This window comes from Pelodiscus sinensis, chromosome 16 (assembly GCF_049634645.1).
Source record: "Pelodiscus sinensis isolate JC-2024 chromosome 16, ASM4963464v1, whole genome shotgun sequence".
Classification (NCBI taxonomy): domain Eukaryota; kingdom Metazoa; phylum Chordata; order Testudines; family Trionychidae; genus Pelodiscus; species Pelodiscus sinensis.
This window is the reverse complement of record NC_134726.1, coordinates 16,172,563-16,192,395: the sequence shown is the minus strand read 5'-3', so window position 1 is coordinate 16,192,395 and position 19,833 is coordinate 16,172,563. Positions and strand designations below refer to the sequence as shown.

The 19,833-nt window shown below is 44.9% G+C and overlaps 1 long non-coding RNA gene across 1 annotated transcript in view; it reads right to left on the bottom strand.

The window, feature by feature from the left end:
* The window catches only part of LOC142818540 (uncharacterized), a 166,417-nt gene extending 161,754 nt beyond the window's left edge, over positions 1-4,663 (bottom strand). Inside the window, exon 1 of the long non-coding RNA XR_012896046.1 lies at positions 4,572-4,663. This is a non-coding gene — a long non-coding RNA (uncharacterized LOC142818540). The remainder of the gene's footprint in view (positions 1-4,571) is intronic.
* Between the last annotated feature and the right edge of the window lie 15,170 nt (positions 4,664-19,833).

Genomic DNA, 19,833 nt, shown 5'->3' with positions numbered 1-19,833 from the left:
CTGATCAGCGGCTGATTCCAGGAAGCCCGGGGCAGAGCAACTCTGCCTCAGGCTTCCTGTAGTCAGCTGTTGGTCAGTTTCAGCAGTGGCTGACTTGGGGACGCCTGGGGCAGAGCAGCTGGGGTGCTGCCGGGTTGGTCCAGTAGCACCGAGGAGCGGCGCTGCGGGACCAACCCAGCAGAGCCCCACCTGCTCTACCCCAGGTGTCGTCAGTGAGAAAAGCCTGGTCTGCTGGGGGGGGGGGGGGCGCACTAGCTGCACCCGCCCCCCCCCCCCAGCAGACCAGGGAGACGCGGGTGGCAGGACCGCCGAGACGCGCCGCGGTCCCACCCGCATCCTCCGCGGCTTTGCTCCCCATCTCCCTGGTCTGCTGGGGGGGGGGCTCCCCCCAGCAGACCAGGGAGATGGGGAGCAAAGCCTCGGAGGACGCCGGCCATGGGACAGCCACAGCGCGTCTGAGCTGTCCTGCTGCCCGCGTGCTCCGCGGCTTTGTTCCGCGTCTCCCTAGTCTGCTGGGGGGGACTCCCCTCCCCCCCAGCAGACCAGGGAGACGCGGAGCAGCTTTTCTCACCCTGGAGGATGCGGATGGCGGGACCATGGCGCATCTGGGCGTCCCGCCGCTCCCATCCTCCGGGCGAGAAAAGCCCCGTTCATAACTGCCTCGGGGACTGCCTGTACTTCAGTTTTCAAGAGCATCCAGATTTTCTTGTATGATAATCCAGTCCTCCTTCATAATGGCAATACCTCTCAACTTTGTGTCATCTGCAGATTTTATTATCACACTTCTTTTTATGCCAAGACCATTAATAAGATTTGTCCGAAGTCCACTCCCTAAGGAATTCTATTAGTCCCTCCAGCCTGACAATTTACCTTTCAATATGTTCCATCATATTCGCTCCCAAAGTTCCCTCTATTTTTTCCAATCATGTGCAGAATGCATTTTCTGTGCACCCAAACATGTGCAGTTGTGCACTACCTCTAGAAACACATGCTGCCATCTGTGGACACTCTGCTAATCAGCTGGGTGGCACCTGAATCTCTCCTGGGTGACAGCCAAACTCCCCATTTACAGGGAACACTGGTCTCCCTTTTAACCAGTTCCTCACCCACTTTTCAAATTTCATCTTAATCCCCACCTTCTACAATTTAACTAATACTTCTCCATGTAGAACTGCTGTATGATCTTCTTGTAGATAAACCTTACTGAAATCTAGGTACATTACATCTACTGCATTTTCATTGTCAAAAAGTCAGGTATCTTCTCAAGGAAGGAGATCAGGTTGGTCAGACACAATCTACTTTTTGCAAAAGCATGTTGCATTTAATCTCAATTATTGTTTACCTCTCTGTTCTTAACTACTTTCTCTTTCCAAATTTTCCCCAGATTGTGAATGTAACTGAGGTCAGACTAAAAAGCCTGCAGTTTCCCTGATCCCTTTTTTCCCTTTCTTAAAAATATGAACTGTATTAGCCATTCTCCAGCCATGGGATACAGCCCCCAAGTTACCAGATTAATTGAAAATACTTGCTTTTGGGTTTGCAATTTCATATGCCAATTCCTTTAATATTCTTGGATGGAGATTATCCAGGTCCCCTGATTTAATCCGATTAAGCTGTTTTAGTTAAGCTCTTGCTACCGGTGCTCAGATTAATTTTGGACTGCTGCAGAATAGATGAATTAAAGCCTGTTTGCAGTTATATAAGTACAATTTCAGAGTAATTCCACAGAAGTCAATGGTTACTCTAGTTTTATATCCATGTAACTGAGAACAGATTAAAAGTCTGGTCCGTGCTATCTCAATTGGATCCTCAGTTCTGAAACTTCCTTCCCCCTGTGGTACACAGGGACCCACATAGTTGACTTCCTGGTTATTGACTCATGGTCAAATTCTGTTCTCACAACAATGAATATCCAGCTTTACACATATGTGATGGCAGTAACTAATTCTCAGATATTATAAAAATGAACATCACTACAAGAGTATAGGTAGGTTAGATAGTTTAAGAGTGTGGGTCATCAGGTGGGGTTTGTTTGTTTTGGTTTAACGTGCACAGTTTTTCTTGAATTGACTTGCTTTGTCCATTTGCATGTACATGTTGCTAGAGGTTTTGATAAGCCCATTGTATAAAATGAAAGATAAAACCAGACATATTTGGAAAGTAAACCTTGAATATTCAAACTGATTTTCAGTCAAGTGCCAAATGAAGGTAATTTCTGGATGGTATTTTCTGAAACACTCAGTATTGGTTTGCCTCTTTGCTGCAGTTTGAAGTCTTTGATGGTGTGCTGAGCACTTTTGAAAATCCCACTCCATAAGCACACCTCCAAGCCCCAAACAGTGGTGAAACTCTAAAGGTGCAGCTACATTACACCGTTATTTCGCGATAACTAGCATTATTTCGAAATAACCATGTGAATGTCTACACAACAATTCTGTTATTTTGAAATAAATTGGAAATAATGAATGACTTACTCTGACTTCTGTAAACCTCATTCCATGAGGAATAACACCTATTCCAAAATAGCTATGGGTATGTCTACACTACCCTCCTAGTTTGAACTAGGAGGGTAATGTAGGCATACCGCACTTGCAAATGAAGCCCGGGATTTGAATTTCCCGGGCTTCATTTGCATAAGCGGGGCGCCGCCATTTTTAAAACCCCGCTGGTTCGAAACCCGTGCAGCGTGGCTACACGGAGCACGAACTAGGTAGTTCGAACTAGGCTTCCTAGTTCGAACTACCGTTACTCCTCATTCCACGTGTAGAAATACCCTATTTCGAAATAAGGCACATGTAGATGCTCCACTGCTGCTATTTCAAAATAGCCCCTCACTTGGGGTATGTCTACACTACCACCCTAGTTCGAACTAACGGGGTAATGTAGGCATATCGCACTTGCAAATGAAGCCCGGGATTTGAATTTCCCAGGCTTCATTTGCATAAGCCGGCCGGCGCCATTTTTAAATGCCAGCTCGTTCGAACCCCGTGCCGCGCGGCTACATGCGGCACGGGCTAGATAGTTCGAACCAGCAAGCCATTCCGCACGTTCCACGAGGCGTACAGATAGTGCGGAATGGCTTGCTAGTTCAAACTATCTAGCCCGTGCCGCGTGTAGCCGCGCGGCACGGGGTTCGAACGAGCCGGCATTTAAAAATGGCGCCGGCCGGCTTATGCAAATGAAGCCCAGGAAATTCAAATCCTGGGCTTCATTTGCAAGTGCGGTATGCCTACATTACCCCGCTAGTTCGAACTAGCGGGGTAGTGTAGACATACCCTAGGGCGGTTCTAAGTTATTCCTCCCCAGTGCTTCCTGGGGCCCTAAATTAAGATAGCATGTCTGCATTAGGGAAGCCTTCCTCGGACTAATGTTGAGGTTTCCCTTCAGTGTAGCTGTGCTATTTTGAAATAAACTATTTTGCAATAACTATTCTGGAAGAATTTATTTTGAAATAGCTGTGCAGTGTGGATGTACCGTAAGAAGATTCAGGTCTTTTTCAGAGTCTCAAGTAGTCAAAGGAAAATTGACAGTTCCATTATTAAAATAAAACAATTCCACGTTCTATGTAAAACTATAGCATAGTATATTCATACTGCTATTTTGAAATGAAATTCAGTACAATATATTACTAAGAAATAGAAACTGAAAAGATAGAAGACAAGGTAGATGGAGGTATAAAACAGGCGGAAAATGGGCATGACGGAACAGAGAGCCAGCAGGGAAAGCAACTAACAAAAGTACTTAAGGTAAAGAACTCCCCCTTGTCCCTATGGAAAGAGGTGGTAGGGCTCGGACCCAAGCTACTGTATGAGTCTAATGCCAGATCCTCTAAAACCTGCTCACAGCCCCCAGGGGGCCTGGATCTCTGTCTGAGAGCCACTGACATAAAGAACTCTTACCTGGTACTCTCAATCAGAGCATTCAGCTCTTTGTTGTGAAGCTATAGGTACCATAATTACTAAGTTTAAATTAAAAAGGCATCTATTTTTTTCTCTCTCTATTCCAATGTCCCTGTAATTGTTTATGGGAATTCAGTTATCATACTACATTAATACTTTGGCACTGATTTGCTAATATACAGTTTTGTTTTAAAACCCCCCAACATTTTCATTAAAACTCTCCTCAGCCATTGTAAGTTAGCACAGCTCCACTTACTTCAATGGCACTCCCATTATAATGCCCTGACTTCAACAGAGCTATGCTAATTTAAACCAGCAGATACTTTAGCCCTTCATATGACATCTATGAATGTTAACATTTATTACAATTACCTATCATGTAAGCTATAAAAGTCTGTATTTTAAACTCATTGCCATCCAAGCATAAGAATTCCTATATTTTCTATTCATGGCTTTTGTTGGTTAACCATTTCTCAGTTGATTGGCCTCAGTATGCAATGAGAGTAAGAGCCTTTTAAAACATTTCTTAAAAACTAATAATATTTTACTAATGTCCACTAAGACAAAATTAAGACAGAGCTTAGCATAGTAATAAACTTGCATATGTAATGAAATCAGCCAGCAAGGTCGAGCACAGAGAAATTTAATAGTCAATCCTTTAAAAACACTTACTAGTGAACCTATTAGCAGCTGAAGCATGAAGCATTTCCTGGCAAGCGTGCTGTGCTCCTTTGTCTCAGGCACCAGAAGAGTCTTACTGTTTTCACTCAATAATCAAAGATTAATGTAGTGCTTTCATGACAAAGGAATTTTATTACTACCCATTTTGCCCAATGTGTTTGCGGATACTTCAGGCACTCATTTCAATACAGTATGGACATGTTTATGCATGATGCTCATTTGCTTGCTCATTTGCTTTAAAGAGAACTCATTTTTACTATTATATGACAGAGAGAGACACTGAATAAAGGAAGGCTTTGTCTTATTAGGCAGAAAAAGACCCACATACATCCCTAGAGTAACATAATTGAAATCAGAGAAGTCAATGGAATTACATGAGGGAAAGATTTAGTCCAAAGTGTTTTGGTTCTGTATTTTTCATTCTTTTTTTTTTTTTTTTTTTTGCCTTTTTGCAAAATAAAATTGAACTGCAAGACAAATTTCCACATTATCTCATCATAATTTTTTCTGAAAAGAACCATCTTTGAATAGACAAAGGACAAGAACTATTCAATAGAATGAAAGAACAACTATAATCTGATACAGTGAAGACATCATGTGAGAATTACACGAAGCTCTCAGATCCTTATGCAAAACTGACTCAGCGAGGGATTCTCAACTTTGCACCCTCAGGCAAGAGCAGAGAACAAATTTTGTTGTTCTAAAGGAAAATCTGTCTCTCTTGCTGCAGGGCCACACCACAGGTTGTTTCAGGATCACTCGCCAAAACTAGTGTTGTGGTTGATCAGGTTCACCAGAAAAACATGGGCACTGCATTGTCTGGATGAGGCAAGGCACCTTCTGTTTGTTACTCTCTCTCTAGTGGAAATCATAATGTAAAAAACCATAATGGGTTTAAAAGCCTGCTGACGTCAATGGAAAGGCTTCCCATTAAATTCAGTGGGCTGTAGATCAGGACCTATGTATTAAACATTTGACACATAAAAATAAGGTGGGGGGGGGGACAGAATATTACCCCTTTCTGTGTGGGAACCACTTTTACAATTTAGCTTCTTTGAGATTACAGTTCAACTCCTTTATTTTGGGTGCTGCTACTTCTGCCTTTGTGTATTTCCCCAAACTTCACCCTGCCATGGAGTGCCCCAAAGCATGCAGCTGGTACACTCAGGCTACGTCTACACTGGCAGCTTCTTGTGCAAGAACTCTTTTGTGGAAGAGTTCTTCTGCAAAAACTCTTCCAGAAGAAAGCGTCTACACTGGCATGTGCTTTTGCGCAAGAGCATCCATGCCAGTGTAGACGGTCTCTTGCGCAAGAAAGCTCTGATGGCCATTTTAACCATAGGGCTTTCTTGCACAAGAAACTCATGTTGCCTGTCTACACTGGCCTCTTCTGGAAGAACTCTTGCACAAGAGGGCTTCTTCCTGAGTGGGAGCATCATAACTCTTGTGCAAAAAGCCCTGATTTCATACATTAGAACGTCAGTTTATTTGCACAAGGACACACGGCCAGTGTAGACAGGCAGCAAGTTTTTGCGCAAGAGCAGCCGCTTTGGCGCTAGATCATGCCAGCAGTTAGGACTCCCTGTGGGGTCAGGCAATAAGGAGTGCTCACAACCACTCCCAGGGCTGAGCAAACAATCAGTCCACAGCCCCTGAGTTGGGGAGAGCTAAAGCAAGATGACTATGGCTCCAGAACCTCCTGGCTAGGGCAGGCAACAGTTCAAACCCTGTAGGTGGACCAAAACAGTCAGTCCATAACTCCCAGTCAGGGCCCAGCAAACAGTCAGTAGTCCCTGTGCCTCCTGGCTGTGGTGAACAACAGCAGCTGGCGGTTCTGATCCTCTGGGCAGGGCAGAACAATCAGTCTGCGGCTCCCCAAGCAGAAGAGAACAAGTCTCCAGTAGCCTCACCTAGTGGGAGTAGGAGAACCAAAGCCCATCCCATTCAACCAGGTTCTGACCCAGGGGCCAGGGCCCTATGAAGCTGGGAAATTCTAAGTTAAGAATTTAAGCTTCAGCTCCTAAAACATTCCCTGGGTCACTTCCTACCATAAAACTCATCTCAAGCAGCTTGCAACAGCTTGGTGTCCCAGTCAGGCTCCCCTGTCAGCTGGTTGTGCAGACTGGCTGGTCTGCCTTCTTTATCTGTCCCTTCCATCTGAAGCATGCACAGCAGGGACAAGGAGATGTGATCTCCTGGGCCACAGTGATTGGTCAGGGCTCATTGGCTAAGTGTGAGGTTGGTATACCCTGTCACACACCTGTTAAAGGAATGGTGCATTAGTAATGCTTCCTTTAGTGGTGCTCAAAACATTCTAGGCTGGTACCCTCTCCTGCTACAGTTGTAATAACAAACAAACTGTTGAATCAAAGATATCAAGTTATAGCTATAAGGCATCATCAATCATTTAAGTAGGTAAGGGGTAGAAAACTGCAATAGGCACTATTTTGCCTCGGTGTTAGCAGGCAGCAGTGTTGGTGTTCTTCATTTTATTAGGTTGTGTGGTGGCAAATAATATGAGACTTTTGTGTTGTGATAATTTTTCTCCCCCTCTTCTCTTCAGATCTTGCAGCCTGATTTTGCTTTTTATACAAACCTATGTACTAACTGAATAAGAGCTGGCACTCATGAACTGTAAAGGCTGTGTGCCAAGGTATGAGCTAAGTGATTATACTACTTGCCCTGTATTGCACAATGAATCAATCATTATATTATGATGAAATCTATATAGATTTTCACTCACACGAATGCTGCTAGAACAGTTGAAGATAATAGAATACAATTTATGGAGGTACCATCGGTAATAGGCAAATTTTCTGTTAATGTTTGTCCTTCTCTAAAGTGAAATGTTCAAATAGACACATATAGATTCAATGTAATATTGCTTCTTTTCACAAAACGTATCAGGTAATAAAAGGCATGGAAAATGGAAGCATATAAAACATGAAGGGCACATCTACACTGCAGTGTTATTTTGAAATAACAAGGTAAGCACCTACACAGCAAGCCCATTATTTCAAAATAATTTTGAAATAAGAGGCTTCTTATTACGGAATAATAAAACCTCATTTCATGAGGAATAACACCCATTTCATAATAATTATTTTGAAATAGGGTGTATATGGACAGGGCAGCTGTTTCAAAATAATTGGCCTCCAGGGATTCTCACAGCTGCCCTGGTGGCCACTCAATCCACACCCCCTCAGAACTCTATAGTTTCCCTTTCCCTGCAGGTTTTGAAGCTCCAGCCACAGAGGAAAGTGCTTGTGGTACAAGGAAGGCCCTTACAGCCCTGTGCCACACAGCAGTGTCCTCTTCTGCCTTCCCTCCTGCCATGGCAGACCCCCTGCACTCCAACCGAGCCCCCCATAGCTGCAAGTGAGCCAGCAGCCGGCTCTTAAGCCCCTGCCTAGGGGCAGAAGAGGAGGGCCCTTTCCTGGTCTGCAGCAGAGATCCTGGATCTCATTGAGGTTAGGGGAGAGGACGCTAACTTGCAGGATCTCCGCACCAGATGCAGGCATGCAGATGTCTACAGCTGGATGGCTGCGAGCCTCGGCCAGAAGGGCCATATGTGCACCCAGGAGCAGGTGCACATGAAAATAAAGGAACTGAGGCAGGCCTACACCGCATCCAGAGAACAGAATTACCACTCAGGGGTGGCACCCCAGTTGTACCACTACTTCGATCAGCTGCACACACACCTCCCCCAATACCATCCCCCTCTTTCTGCGGTACACTGACACTTCCAGACCCAGCATGTGCACAGTACAGAGGGAAAGTGAGCTGCCCTGTCCTCTCTCCCAAATGCAGGCTCTGGCCTGGCCAGCACCTTCCCATGCCTGCTTGTCCCTGGGGCATAGCAGTAGTGTAGCTCCCTGGGACATCTGTGCCCCTGCAGGACAGTGCCCACTGTCTAGGCCACGGATAGCCTTGCTCAAAGCACACCACCTTTGTCTGAACCAGGACCGTTTGGTGTCGGCTCAGAGATGATGACTAGGCTGCCTCCTGTGATGACCACCTGCTAATGGGGTGCAAGCCACACCTCCTGCACCAGCCTCCTAACTCCACAAGAACCACAGGTGCCAGTGATACCAGGAAGACCTGGAGCAGGAACACGTCGTTTGCCTGCGTGCTCTGTAGAGGTGTCTCGAGTGGTGGGAGCAGAGGTTGGATACTGACCTGAAGCTGTGCCACACCACCTGGCAGGAGCTGACGCTGCAGGCCTGGAGCATGTGCACAGCATGCACTGCCACTATCAACAGCCTGGGCACTGCCATTGAGTGGTACGCAGCTGCCCTGCACACTCTCCCCTTCCCACACCCGCTCCCGCTTTTGCGCCTGTTCCTGCTTCCCAGCAGCTTCTCTTTTTATCCTTTCCCATGGCCACTGAGAGCCCCGCACATGATGCAGTGGGACCTCCCAAGGTAGGTACCAGTCCCAGCCCCAGCCCTGAGCCCCACCTTTCCCTTCTTCTCCCTTTCCACTCCCAGGTTCTTTCCCCACTCCCTCCCCATTTATATTTACCCCCCAAAACAGTTTATTTTTTCAAAACAAAAAGTCTGGATTATTGCATCTGCAGGCCAGGGGAGGGGAAGGAAAGATACACAGGGGCAATTCCTGTGTGGGGAGGCCCAGGGGAGACTCTCACAGGTAGCCTTGTCTTAAACTCTCCCTCAGGGCCTTCAGGATGCACACAGCCCCCTGATAAGCCTGCCAGATGGCAGTGCTGCACAGCTCCTCAAAGGCCCTGGCCAACTGTTTGATCTCTGCCCTCCACCCTGGCAGGAATGTCTTCCCCTTATTTTCACAAAGGTTGTGCAGGACACAGCAGGCCACCACCACCGGGATGATGTTCCACTCGCTGAAGGCCAGGTGGGTAAGGAGGCAGTGGAACCTCCCTTTCAAATGGCCAAAAATGCCCTCCACCATGATGTGGGCCCTTCTTAGCCTGTGGGCATGTAGGGGTGGTTGCTGGACTGCTCGATGGCAGTGGGTCCTCCAGTGGACTAATGGGTAAGACATTGAAATGTTCCTTTGTGGGGTATAGGTGTCATGTGTACTGCTTCATCAGCCACAGGACCAAAGGGCAGGCTGTGTCCCCCACAATGCACGTGGGCATGTCCACATCCCCAACCCTGATGGTGTAGTGAGGGAGAAAAGTGTCAGTGTGCAGCTTCGGGAAAAGACTGGAGTTCTTGAACACAAAGGCATTGTATGCCTTCCCCAACCACTCAATGCTGATGTTGGTGAACTGGCCTCAGTGCTCAACAAGGACCTGAAGGACCATTAAAGAGTACCCCTTCCAGTTGATATAATTGGAGGCCTGATGGTCAGGGCCCCAGATGGGGATGTGGGTGTCATTAATGGCCTCCCTGCAGTTGGGGAAGCCCATGGCAGCAAAGCCAGCGATGATGACCCTGCACAGCACGATGGCATTGATGGACCTCACCACCTGTAGGATACAACCAGAGAATCCCAGGATTGCCAGAGCCCTTGGGAACTCTCTGGGCCCAAGCCCATTCCCACACCAGGTCCAACCACAACTTACCCCATCCCCAGCAGAGCTTTAATGAAGGTGGGACTGCAAACCCTCTAGGGATGGAGATTCTACCCCCCATTCCCTAGGGAACATTCTGAACAAAATGTTATGGTTGTTCAACTGAACATTGACTTAATCCAGTATGGACACTTTACTCTGTAGAAAAAAATGCTGCTTTTAGCCACCTTAATTTAAATAAAACAAGCACAGAAACAGTTTATTTATCTGCCAAAACTTTCTCCTCAACACTGTATTTGCATTTTTCTTCCTTTGTTGCTGTCTAATTGGATATTTTTAGTTTCAATTGAGGTGTATGTTGACTGGTCAGTTCATAATTCTGATGATCTACTGTATTTAATTTCTCACAACACTTTCTTAGGGTGTGTCTAGACTACATGCCTCCTTCGACGGAGGCATGTAGATTAGCCAGATCGGAAGAGGGAAATGAAGCCGCGATTAAAATAATCGCGGCTTCATTTAAATTTAAATGGCTGCCCCGATCTGCCGATCAGCTGTTTGTCGGCAGATCGGGGGAGTCTGGACGCGATGCGCCGACAAAGAAGCCTTTCTTCATCGGCACAGGTAAGCCTCGTGAAACCAGGTTTACCTGTGCCGATGAAGAAAGGCTTCTTTGTCGGCGCATCGCGTCCAGACTCCCCCGATCTGCCGACAAACAGCTGATCAGCAGATCGGGGCAGCCATTTAAATTTAAATGAAGCCGCGATTATTTTAATCGCGGCTTCATTTCCCTCTTCCGATCTGGCTAATCTACATGCCTCCGTCGAAGGAGGCATGTAGTCTAGACACACCCTTAGTCACAGAGAAGCTAAGTTATTTGCCCAAGGTCACACAGAAAGTCTATGGATGAAGAGGGAATAGAGCCTTGATTTCTCAAGCCCCAGACAAGGCCCCAACAGATGGACTATCCTGCCTTTCTTGATCAGTTGGCTTTGGGCTCCACAGCAGTGTAGACCTTGCGTATCTCATTTCAACCCTTTTCAAGGGCTACAGAATTCCAATTGTTTGCAGTGATAGCGATGAAGTAGACCCCACTACACCAAATACCCTGAGAGAACCTGCTAGGAATTTAGCAATTACTTTTGCAAACCTCTGGGAATTTGGAGATGTCTTTTTTTTAACCCTTTGGAACCAAGTATGATATAACCATCATTGGAGATGAGACTTCTTTGACAGTAGCAGAATTTTTTTATCCTTTCCTTGCTTAATGTTTGAATATAGGTGGGGAAAACAAAAACCTTCAACCATCTTTCCTTAGTTATCACCTAGTACCTACCAAGGAGCTGGTATTAAACAAGCCATACTTGATCCTGAAAGAATCCCCTTTTTGAACCCCCTCTTCTGATTTTGAAACAGTTCCCAACCTTTCCAAGCTCATAATCAGAAGCAAGCTCCCCACAAACTAGGACACGTCAACCTAAAATGGCACCAGACGATGCTGAAACAACAGATACAAAACCTGGAGACATATCAGCACTGCTACAATGATCAACATCCCAACAACATTTGTTTTAAGATCCATGGATCTTACACACGCCTATTACAACATATGTTGTACCTAATCCAGTGTATTGAATGCACCAATAACAACTATGTGAGTGAAATCATAGAATCACAACACTCTCAAATGGACTCACATGCAAAATCACTGCATCATCCACAGGCAAAAACATTAAAAAAAACAATCACGTTATATCTGAGCTCTCGGTCCTTATTCACAAAGGAAACCACCACAATATCTTCAAAAGACAAAACTAGGAGCTTAAATTCATAAATTTGCTAGACAGTAAACATCAAGTACATAATGAAGATATTAACGAACCCTCATTTTTGTATGAGACTGTAGAGATATTAACTGGCTACTTCACTTTGTCTTTTACAAGATGAGTTAATCAACTATGCTAAACAATCTTTTCTGCCTTGTATTTAGCTGTAACACTCTGTTTACCTTTCCCAGACAACAATTCTGTGTAAGCTCCAAACCTGCTTCCTTTGATCAATACAAGTTAGTCCAATAAAAGACATTACCTCACCCACCTTGTCCCTCCAGACAGATGGAGGCTACCCATGAAATTATTTTTCCTTGTCAGAAGATGTTAGCCCTTTTTAAAATGTTACCAAAGATATTTCTTGCTCATATTCCAAGACAAAAACCGACCTTTTTACCTGCATTACTGCAGTGTGAGTACTCTTCTGCCAGGGATTGACAGCAATAAAAAAGAGCCTGGTGCAGTTTTCTAAGGATTTTTTTAAAGTTTTAACTAACTCCAACTTGAAAGCAACCCAGAAACTTGGGCAAATATATCTACCACCATGGATGGGAAATATTTCCCTGCTTGCAAGCATTGAGTCCAGGAACTGTAAAACATGAGAACTTTATGAGAGGAAGAATAATGGGGTGGATAAGAGAATACATTCTGGGAAATAAGCAATTAATAAAACAACAAATTCCATGAGGCAAGACTCCCACACCACAGGATGCCTTATCCAGAGATCCCCCTTTGTCCTTCTGGCAGCTGCGAGTGGCTGGTGTGTTCTACTCATTTCCCACCTCTCCAGCTTCTCCCTCACAGTTAATTGTGTGTGGTGGAGAATTCCTAGTCCAGTCCAGCATTGTCTGAACTGCTCTGTGAATTCTACCACCTTGGGTTATTTCAACTTTAATTGCTGGGTACAGAGTCTCGCACCAGAGTCCTTTAGATAGGCTGCTGCTTTCTCTGCTTTCTTCCTTTAGCCCAGGCCACTTCTGCTCTGCTGCAGCTACCACTGCTCTGCCTCATCCATCTCCTCCAAGCTGGTCTGCACCACCTGTTGCCTCAAAATACCCTCAGGTCTGCAATAATCAACAGTTCTGCAACAGTCTCGGTTCAGCTCTTTAGAGAGAGATCAGTGGCATCTAGGACCATTTTGAGTCCTTACCAACAGAGGGGCACTTGCTGCAAAAGACAGGAACTAGCCAGCCAACCTACCTCTATACCCCCTTGTTAGTTCTGTCCACATTCTCTTTCCCAATTGGGCCTGACAACAATCTTAGTAGGATGATCCCAGGCACATCCAGTGTTGATATCTTGTCTCTGTATTTCCCAACAAGGATAACAGCAGTTTATTGCCCACACAATTAAAATCTTACTGTATTTTTACTGGACTGGCCCAAATTGTCACATACCTAAAATGCAAACCAGGGATGGCTCATTCAGGCAATTCTCCTTGCTCTCCAAGGGAACGTCTACACTAGCCCCCTAGTTCGAACTAGGGAGGCTAATGAGGGTGACTGAAATTGCTAATGAAGAGTGGGATTTAAATATCTCATTCTTGATTAGCATAATCCTGGCCGGTCACCATTTTGGAAACTGACTAGCCCGAAGTAACTGCCCACATCTACACACAGCAGAGAAGCGGGATTCAGAGGTAAACTCCTTAGTTTGAATTAACTATTAAACCTCATTCCATGAGGAGTAACAGTTAATTCAAACTAAGGGGTTTATCTCGGCATCCCGCTTCTCTGCCGCATGTAGACGTGGACAGTTACTTCGGGCTAGTCAGTTTCCAAAATGGCGACCGGCCGGGATCGTGCACAGGATATTTAAATCCCTGCTTCATTAGCAATTTTGGTCGCCCTCATTAGCTTCCCTAGTTCGAACTAGGGGGCTAGTGTAGATGTACCCCAACAGATACAGGCAAAGAACTGTCTTCCCAGTACAATCCAGGCCCATCTGTGGTTCTTAGGCAGCTCTTGGTTGCTCTTTTTCCACTTCATCAACAGAAGACAACAGAGAGTTGATTACTCTCTGGTTCTATATGGTACAGAGTTTACATATAAAAAGCAATGTCAAACATTGATGAAAATGCAATAAAGATGTGCTGGCTTCTTTAAAAGGGACTGTATACATTTTGAAATCACTCATTTTTACTCCACACACAGTCTCTCAATACTTCTAGTACTCATGCTGGTATTTTCAAGCCTACTTTCTAACACTAATGAAATCTATTTATGAAAACCTGGAAGAAAAAAAATACTTTGAAAAAGAAAAGCAGTTTTCTTTGTGGGGGATACAGAGTGACTCCTATCTCACAAACACAGGTACAAAAACCGCTGGGAGAAATCTGTTCTATTTAGTACAAAATAGACCTATGTCTCTCATGATTAGTGAAAGCCTGTAAGCTACATTTGTGATCACTATTGACAGAGATTACCAATAGCTCCTTTAGGCAGGACTACGTATAAGCAATTCTATCCTAATCTGGCCAGTGCTCTATAAATTTTCGCTTGATGTTACCAAGTTAAAAACTACCATAAATTTACCCTGATGCTATTTATGTCAGCCACAAAATAGAGTGCCTTGGACAACGTCAGCCATTTGCTTTCAATAAACTACAAATGCTTAGATGAGAGACAGAGTTGCTTAAGATTACCTCTACAGTTACAGGTACAGATAACATGAAACAATATACCTACTGATAAATTTAAAAAGAAAAGAAAATTAACTTCGCCTATTACATGAATACTTGGGATAGTATGTAGGCTAGAATGTAGTCCTAGCTAGGCATTATTATTATGTGGGAAGGATATTTGACTGGGCCTTTCAGTAATTCATAGAACCATAAAATCATAGAACCATAGAGCTGGAAGAGACCTCAGAAGGTCATCAAGTCCAGCCCCCTGCTCTAGGCAGGACCAATCCCAACTAAATCAACCCAGCCAGGGCTTTGTCAAGCCGAGACTTAAACACCTCTAGGGATGGAGACTCCACTACTTCCCTAGGTAACCCATTCCAGTGCTTCGCCACCCTCCTAGTGAAATAGTTTTTCCTAAATCCAACCTGGACGTCTCCCACCACAACTTGAGACCATTGCTCCTAGTTCTGCCATCTGTCACCACTGAGAACAGCCTTTCTCCAGCCTCTTTGGAACCTCCCTTTAGGAAGTTGAAGGCTGCTATCAAATCCCCCCTCACTCTTTGCTTCTGCAGACTAAACAGACCAAACTGCCTCAGCCTCTCCTCATAGGTCATATGCTCCAGCCCCCAGATCATTTTGGTTGCCCTCCGCTGGACCCTCTCCAATGTGTCCACATCCCTTTTGTAGTGGGGGGCCCAGAACTGGACACAATACTCCAGATGTGGCCTCAGTAAAGCCGAATAAAGGGGAATAATGACATCTCTGGATTGACTGCCAATGTTCCTCTTAATATAATCTAATATGCCATTAGCCTTCTTGGCTACAAGGGCACACTGTTGACTCATATCCAGCTTCTCATCCACTGTAACCCCCAGGTCCTTTTCTGCAGAACTATTACTTAACTGCTCAGTCCCCAGCTTATAACTATGCTTGGGATTCTTCTGTCTCAAGTGTAGGACTCTGCACTGTTCCTTCTTGAACCTCATCAGATTTCTTGTGGCCCAATCCTCCCATTTGTCTAAGTCACTCTGGACCCTATCTCTGCCCTCAAGGATATCTCTCTCTCCCCTTACCTTAGTATCATTTGCAATCTTGCTGAGGGTGCAATTCATCCCCTCATCCAGGTCATTAATAAAGATATTGAACAAAACCGGTCCTAGAACCGAACCTTGGAACACTCCTCTAAAAACCGACCGCCATCCTGACATCGAGCCGTCAATCACTACCCGCTGGGTCCGGCCTTCTATCCATCTTTCTATCCATCTTATCATCCATTTCTCCAATCCACGTTCCCTTAACTTGCTGGCAAGAATATTGTGGGAGACTGTATCAAATGCCATGCTAAAGTCAAGTTTTATAACATCCACTGACTTTCCCACATCCACAGAGCTAGTTACCTCATCATAGAATCTAATCAGATTTGTCAAGCCTGACTTGCCCTTTCTGAATCCATGCTGACTATTCCTAATCACTTTCCTCTCTTCCAAGTGTCTCAAAATGGATTCCTTAAGGATCCCTTCCATGATTTTTCCAGGAACTGAGGTAAGATTGACCGGCCTTTAGTTCCCTGGATCATCCTTCTTCCCTTTTTTGAAAATGGGCACTACATTTGCCTTTTTCCAATCATTCGGGATTTCTCCCGATCTCCACAACTTTTCAAAGATAATGGCCAAAGGCTCCTCAATGACATTTGCCAACTCCCTCAGTACCCTCGGATGTATTAAGTCCGGACCCATGGATTTGTGTACGTTTAGCTTTTCTAAATAGTTCCTAACCTTTTCTTCATCCACCAAGGGCTGTCCATCTTCATCCCATCTTGCGTCACTTAGCGCGTTAGTCCAGGAGCCCACCTTGTCTGTGAATACAGAGGCAAAGAAAGCATTGAGTACTTTAGCTTCCCCCACATCATCTGTCACTAGGTTACCTCCTTCATCCAGTAGGGGCCGCACACCCTCTCTGATCACCTTCTTCTTGTTAACATGCCTGTAGAAACATTCCTTGTTATCCTTCACATGCTTAGCCAGTCGCAATTCCATTTGCGCTTTTGCCTTCCTGATAATCCTCCGACATTCTCGAGCTATACATTTAAACCCTTCCCTGGTTGTTTGTACAAGTTTCCACTTTTTGTAAGCTTCCTTTTTGTGCTTAAGTTCACCAAGGATTTCCCCTGTAAGCCAGTCCGGTCTCCTACCATGTTTGCCTCTCTTGCTACGCAACGGTATGGTTTCTTTCTGTGCCTTCAATAAGGCTTCTTTAAAATATTGCCAGCTGTCCTAGACTCCTTTCCCCTTTATGTTAGCCTCCCAGGGGATTCTGCCCATCAGATGTCTGAGAGAGTCAAAATCTGCTTTTCTGAAGTCCAAGGTGTGTATTTTACTACTCTCTTTTCTTCCTTGAGTCAGGATCCTGAAATCTACCATCTCATGATCACTGCTTCCCAGGTTGTCACCCACCTCCACTTCCCCTATTAGTTCCTCCCTGTTTGTGAGCAGAAGGTCAAGCTGCGCATGGCCCCTGGTTGGATCCTTCACCACTTCTGTCAAGAAGTTATCCCCAACATTCTCCAAAAACTTCCTGGATTGTCTGTGTACTGCCGTATTGGTTTCCCAACAGATTTCAGAGTGATTAAAGTCACCCACGAGAACCAGGGCCTGCAATATGGAAGCTTCTCTCAGTTGTCCGAAGAAAGCCTCATCTACCTCATCCATCTGATTTGGTGGCCTGTAGCAGAAACCAACCACAACATCACTGCTGTTGTTTGCTCCTTTAAACTTAACGCATAGATTCTCAACAGGTTTTTCTCCCTCTTTATACTGGAGTGCAGAGCAATCATAGTGCAACTCCTCCTTCTTTTCTCCCCTGCCTGTTCTTCTTGAACAGTCTATTCCCTTCCATGACAGCGCTCTAGTCATGCGAGTCATCCCACCAAGTCTCTGTTATCCCAATTAAATCATATTTCTTGGACTGGGCCAGGGCCTCCAGTTCTTCCTGTTTGTTGCCCAGGCTTCTAGCATTGTTGTACAAATACCTCAGGTAACCAGTTGATCGCCCTATTTTCTCCATTCTAATAAGGGGTCCTCCTTCCTTGCTCGTTCCTCTCTGCATTTCTTCCCGGTATCCGACTTTCCCACTCCCCTCAGGGTTTTTGTCACCATCCCCCAACGAACCTAGTTTAAAGCCCTCCTCACTAGGTTTGCAAGCCTGCCCACAAAGATGCTCCTTCCTCTCTTCGTTAGGTGGATCCCATATCTTCCTAACAATCCTTGTGTCTGTAACAGAGTCCCATGGTCGAAGAAACCAAAGCCCTCTCTGCGACACCACCTGCGCAACCACGCATTTACGTCCTCAATTTGGCGATCCCTATCCAGTCCTTTCCCTTCAACAGGAAGGATAGACGAGAACACCACTTGCACTCCGAATTCTTGGATCCTTCTTCCCAGTGCTACATAATCCGCAGTAACCTGCTCAAGGTCATTCTTGGCCGTATCGTTAGTTGCCACGTGGAGAAGCAGGAAGAGGTAGTGATACGAAGGTTTGATCAGTTTGGTAAGCCTCTCAGTCACATCCTGAATGCGAACTCCCGGTAAGCAGCACACCTCTCGAGATTCCAGGTCCGGACGGCAGATGGATGGCTCAGTCCCTCTTAGGAGGGAGTCCCCAACCACCACCACCCATCGTTTTCTTTTGGGGGTGGTAGCCGTGGAACCCCCATCCCCAGGACTACGCATCCCATGCCTTCCAGTAGATGGTGTTCCCTTCCGGTTTCTTCCTTGTGAGGTCCCTTCCAAAGCATTCAGCACTGCAGAACCTGTGGAGAGATCCTAAAAGCAATTACTTACCTCTGTAGCATTGGGGGATTCCCATGCTGGCCTTTTTCCCCTTCTAGAAGTTACATGCTGCCAGTTCTCTTCCTGGTCACGTTCTGCCCTCTCTGGGTCTTCCGCCTGCCATGCTTAATTAATTATTTGCAATTCTAATTTTTGAATTTGTTTTGGATAAATGGTTATTGACAACTCCATAACTTTTGGCTACTATATACCTTGACTAAAAACTAGGAAACTTGAAGATCTAGAGTTTACAGACAACTTAGCCCCGCTTGCAGATAAACTAGAGCATATGCATTAGAAGACGGATGCCCTACAGGAAACAGCTGAGCAAGTGGGCCTCAAGATTAGTCAAGAGAAGACCAAGTTGATGCTCATTAACAACAGACAGGAAGGTGAAATTACAATAAAAGGAAAAGCAGTGCAAGAGGTTGACCAGTTTGTATACTTGGGCAGTGTTATCAGCAAGAATAGGAGAACTGAAGACAACATCAGTACGAGAATACGAAAGGCACAACAAGCTTTTGCCATACTATGACCAGTATGGGGTACAAGAGCCATTTCAATAAGAACCAGACTATGTATTTTCACTTCTCATGTGAAATCAGTGCTGCTGTATGGCAAGGAGGAGTGGCACATTGTCCAGAGCAACACTCAGAGAATTCAGACATTTGTCAATAAATTCCTTAGACACATTCTCCAGCTAAAGTGGTACGATAGAGTGCCAAATGAAGTCTTGAGGACCAAAACAAATCAGAAACCAATGGAAGTCCAGATAAAGAAGAGAAAATTGCGATGGGCAGGCCACATCTTGAGTAAGGACTGTGAGGAATAGATCATGAGACAAGTGTTAGAATGGAATCCAAAGGGAAAGAAGAAAAGGGGATGTCCTAAACAAACATGGCAACAAAGCTTCCTGGACGAAGTAAAAGCAGCTGGCTAAAAAACAATGGGATCAAATCAAGACTATTGCTAAGGTTCACAAGAGATGGAGAATGACTGTGGAGACCCTATGCTCCATTAGGAGCCCAAAGGACAAATAGATAGATAGACTACAAATTACTTCTTCTGTATAGTCTAGAACAAGCTTTCAATTTAGTAACAACTGATTTATTGCAACTTAATTTATTACTTCTTGATAAAGTTAAGATCCTATATTAAATTCATTCATTCAACTTTCAGAGACATCATTATATAACCATGGTGTCCAACCAGTTCTGAAACGAACTAGCCACATTATTCTGAAAATACTATAGCGAACTAGCCACATTATTCAAGCCAACTAGGTATAGTCAACCGGCCAAATAGCCACATGTGACGACTAGCAGCTAGTGTATTGGACACCACAGTTCTATAACCTTCTTTGTTAATTATCTATGATTTCTTATTTATCTTTTTGTTACATTTTCACTATTAATATAGATTTGTAGAAATTCTTAATGCCATTCATAGCTAAACAGTCCAAATTAAGCAAT